Consider the following 3,938-nt stretch of genomic DNA (forward strand, 5'->3'; position numbering starts at 1 on the left):
GGATCCCCTCCGAAACTAGAAAAACGGTCACCCATGCACTGATCACGAGCCGACTGGACTACGGAAACACCCTCTATGCCGGTACTACCGCAAAACTCCAGAAAAAACTCCAACGCATCCAGAACGCTTCAGCCAGGCTCATATTAGACATCCCGCGTAAAGAACACATCTCTGGTCACCTGAAAAACCTCCACTGGCTCCCCGTCAATAAGAGGATTACTTTCCGCCTCCTAACCCACGCACACAAAGCACTCTACAAAATCGGACCCGAATGCCTCAACACACGACTGTCCTTCTACACCCCCTCCCGCCAGCTACGATCCTCCAACCAAGCCCTTGCCACCGTACCTCGCATCAACAAAACCACCATGGGAGGTAGATCCTTCTCCTACCTGGCAGCTAAAACCTGGAACTCACTTCCCACTCACCTTCGCCTTACTCAGAACCACCTAGCATTCAGAAAGCAACTTAAAACGTGGATATTTGACAAGTAATTCCCCACCCTTCTTCAAGCGCCTTGAGACCCTCTGGGTATGTAGCGCGCTATATACATTTATTGACTTGACTTGACTCCATTATGGTCGCAATGCTATTCAATGGGCCAGGCATATTGAAACCCATAGCATTCTCCTCAGTATCCCAGAGTGAAGTCTGTTGCCTCGGAGTTTGGGGCTGGTCAAAATTGACCTTGCATTTTTTAGGGTCTCTTCTTACCATCTTGCTACTGGCTGTGTTGGAGGAACTGGAGGTGTCTCGGGGTCCAAACCATTCTCTCCTATATCTTAAAATGTTGGGGAGTAATGCATTTTACAGTTTAGAACCCAAGTAGCATAACAGGAATGCAGTGGTGTATCAAGGTGTTTAACAAATATGAGCAGCCGTCAGGGCCTAAAGTACATGTTACAGAGGCCTACGCTATGTAGACATGGGGGATGGGGCCCTCAACTTCACAGCCAACTGGCCCCATATTGTATGGGCCTTGTTTTCAGCCAGGACTTTAGTTCCATCTGTTATTTTAGTGATCTATGGAGTGTTCAAGCATGTGCGGTGGGTCAGGGGCACTGACCAGTGCCCGCGTAGGCCCTGTCCTCCCATTCTGCCATATACGAGGCCCCGAGGGATGTCAGCATGCAATCAGAATTGGCCTCAAACACTCAGCATAGGCCTTCCTAGATCATCAGGGGGCAGCCAAACTGCAAAACCGCCTTTCTAATTACACGTGCAGTATCGTCGCCGCAAGCTGGTATTCAATGGACCTCATTTACTCGCACAATAGGCTCACTCATGGTCTCCACATCGCAAGGCCACTGTCGCCGCTTGAGTATGAAGCTGCTCATCCTGTCTCTTTGGCACACAATGGGTCACCCTCAGTGCCTCAACTCGTGCATATCTGAATTTAGGCGATTCTGCCGAGCGGGCAACTATGGCTCAATAGCGTCAAGCTCACCCACAGCCCCAGTTGACATGGGGCCCCAAGGTTCTTGCTGGGCCACCTCAGCTCAGCGCCCATCTGTCATTTTGGGGACCACCACACACTGTCCAGTGCAGGCAGCCTAGACCACTATTGTCTCTGAACAGAATCCCAACAGGGTTCCTGCAACCTGGATGGGTTTCAAATGCTGGTGAGGCTCTGAAAAACTGTGTTTAAGAGCCACCGGAACTTCACTGCCACGTGGCTATCTTGGCCGCTGGTGAGGCCACACCCTCTTCTGTGAGATATAGTTGACAAATGTCATGACCAGTTTCGTTTACATACTGTTACCTTAGCTGAGCCTTCTTAGATATGCTCTGTTTCCATGCCTAGGAAGTTTAGAAATGGTCAATGCGCTGATACGGTTGAGGACAGCAAAAGGTAAGGGAAATCAGGAAAAACCCTGGCATCCATGGCGTGTTTTCCCCTTATCTTTTTGCCTCTACCTCCTGTATTTTTGATGCTGTGCTGGATTTCGTTTTTGGTGGTTTAGATGCTTTGAACACTTTGCCACTGCTGATCAGTGTCAAAGTACAAGTGCTCCCTGTATAAATTGTTATTGTGCTTGGTTACCCAGGATTGGCATATTTGTATTACCAAGAAGTCCCTAGTAAAGTGCACAGAGAGTGCCAGGGCTGGTTATTCAAATGCTACAAGTGAGCCTGCAGCACTGATTGTGCTATCACTTTAGTAGCCCTGAAATGGTCTCTCAAGCCTGCCACTGCTGTGCCTGTGTGCAGTCTGTGAACTGCCATGTCCCTGACACTGACCAGGCCTAACCCTTCCCTTTCTGTGCACATTGGTCACCCCTATGGAAGGCCCAAGGTACCCCCTTGGGCAGGGTGAAGTGTATGTGAAAGGTAGAGCATGTACTAGTGCAGTGACATGCATCTTTTAGGAAAGGTTGTTTTTAAATCCTGTGTTTGAGAACAGCCCTTTTAGAAAGTTGCTGTTCTGTTGTCTGACTTTTCTGTGTGCCTAGGCCTGTTTGTGAATTGAATGTCTGGTTTGTGATTGACAGGGGCTGTGTGGCTCCCAGAGGCTGAGTGGGCCATCCCTGGGCTGAATAGCTCCATCTGCATCTAGAGTGGTGGAAGGGGGTACTGGGCGTGAATAGGGCTGTGCCTGCCTTCCACAATGCTGGCTCCACCTCCTGCTGGGAGGCTGACAACCCTGCCCCTCTCTGAAAGGAAAGGAGAGGTCAGGAAAACAAAGTGCTCAAGGAACATCCAGAACCGGTTCAGACCGGGTTCACAGCCCTCCTGCACAAAGGGAACAACGACTTTTAGGGGTATAAGTACAGGACCCCAGACTACAGAAAATTGGATCATCCTGGAATCAAGAAGGTACCTCTGCCAAGGAGAAAGCTGAAACTGAAGAAGGAAGACTGTCCTGCTGTTGCTCTGCTGGACTGACCTGCTGTTGCTTTGAGGCAAGGAGAGGGGAAGGACTTTGCTTTGTGCTGTGTCCCGTTGCTTGAGGGAATCTCCAAGGGCTTGAGAAGAACTGGCTCTCTGTTAATAAGTTCCAGGAACAAAAGGACTTCACCCCCAGCTTCCCTGAACTCTGCTGAGAGAGCTCTGTCCTTCCTGGAGTGTGCGTGGCCCATGTGTGGTGCCTCTAGAAGGTGTACCTGTGTTGGGAAGCTGGAAACCAAGGACTTTCTGCAAGGGGGTCGCTAGAGTAGCAGATAGTCGCTGAGCCGCGCGTTGCCATCTCACCGGAGATCGTCGCTTCCCCAAAGATCATCGCATCATCCCTTTTGCGAGCCGTTTCCACGAAAACCTGTGCACCGGAATCCACGCAAGGTATCGCATCCCTCCCCATACAGACCGGAGTCATCGCAACACTCCCGCTACATCCAGCGGGGTTGTCGCATCGCCTCCCCAGGGTCTCAGGAGTGACGCATCGCTTGCTTTTCATCGCTACAGCTTTTCACCTGGAACTTTTGTTGCGTCTAAAGGTACTGTTGGCTAAAACGTGACGCAACTGTGGATTATTTTAACGCAACATTAAGAACTCATTTGAAACCATATTTTTGAACTGTGTATGTTGGATGTTTGTCGTTTTGGTCTTGTGTAGTTTAGATTAAATACCTTTATTTTTCTAAACTGTGGTGGAGCCAGTTTGTGGTGTTTTCACTGTGTTACTGTGAGTGTTGGTACAAATACTTTACACATTGCCTTTGATAAGCCTGACTGCTCGTACCAAGCTACCAAGGGGGGAGCAGGGATTATCTAAGGAGTGTATCCTCCTTACCCTGACTAGAAGCAAGGGTCCCTATTTGGACAGTGGTACCTACTACTGCTAACTAGAGACCCCCAGATCTAACACCCCCACAAACCAGACAACATTAAACTCCTTTCCATAAAGAAGGCAGTGGAAGAATGGGAAAATCCAATCAGACCTGATACTACTTTTTCCTCTCTGTAACCCAGAAACAACACAAAGTTGCAAAATGGAAAAG

The sequence above is a fragment of the Lissotriton vulgaris genome, chromosome 6 (genome assembly GCF_964263255.1).
Source record: "Lissotriton vulgaris chromosome 6, aLisVul1.2, whole genome shotgun sequence".
In the NCBI taxonomy this organism is placed as follows: domain Eukaryota; kingdom Metazoa; phylum Chordata; class Amphibia; order Caudata; family Salamandridae; genus Lissotriton; species Lissotriton vulgaris.